We start from the raw sequence: 967 nt of genomic DNA on the forward strand, positions 1-967 counted from the left end.
CCAGCACCCGAACCCCGCCGTCCTCGTCTGTCCAGCGAGCCGCCGTCGTTAGGTCAGGACCTCCCCGTCGCTCCTCTTCTCCCACTCCCCCTGCCTCTACTGGTGGCCTGACCTCTTGCCGCTGACAGGAACTGCCATGGCCGTCCCGACCCCCTGCTGCCTCGAGGGACTGCGCAGGACCTCGCTAGACCACCAAGCTTCAACCTCTCGACGTTCCCCGTGCCCCGTGCCTTCCCTTTCTTCTCCGTCGTCCTCCTGCAGTTCTTCTTCCCCGGCTCTCAACCCCGCGCTCTCTGCTTCTCTGTAGGGCCCCAGAAGACGCCATGGATGCCCATGCTCTGCCCTGAGTCAATCCTCACCGTCGTTTCGCGCCAGATCCGGCTGGGGGCCACCGGATCTCGCCGTCTCCGCCCTCTGTCCTTCACCTCTTCGCCCGGATCCCGTCGCCGACCTGCGCCAAGTCCCGCTTCACCGATGACCGAGTCCTCTGCTTCCTGTTTTGCAGCGTTGAACACCAGCCGGCCAGCGCGCACCGATCCCCTACCTGCGTTGACCACGCCCCTCGACTGCACACGCCTGGGCCGCATCCCACGCCAAGGCCCAGCCGCATCGCGCCCTGCCAAGCCGCCTGTTCGCCGGCCTGTCTCCTCCACCGACCGGCCCAAGGCCCAGGGTGAGAAGCCCCCTGGCCTCTCCTCTATTGGGCTAGCCAGTTTCGGCCCAGCTCCCGTTTTTTCCCGTGTGCGAATTTAGCATTATCCAGTGAATTACCTGTTTTGAAGAAAACCCCCTGTTGTTCATGCATTTAATAACTCACAAAATATGCATCATATGTAAATAATTTATATATGTAAAGTGCTTAGAATTTCATCTAGTTTTATAATATGCCATTTTCATCCCATGTTAAAATGCTTAAAATGCTGTTTGTTTAATTTTGCTTAGATAATATGCTAAAATGATTTATTTC

The sequence above is a fragment of the Triticum aestivum genome, chromosome 4B (assembly GCF_018294505.1).
Source record: "Triticum aestivum cultivar Chinese Spring chromosome 4B, IWGSC CS RefSeq v2.1, whole genome shotgun sequence".
In the NCBI taxonomy this organism is placed as follows: Eukaryota; Viridiplantae; Streptophyta; class Magnoliopsida; order Poales; family Poaceae; genus Triticum; species Triticum aestivum.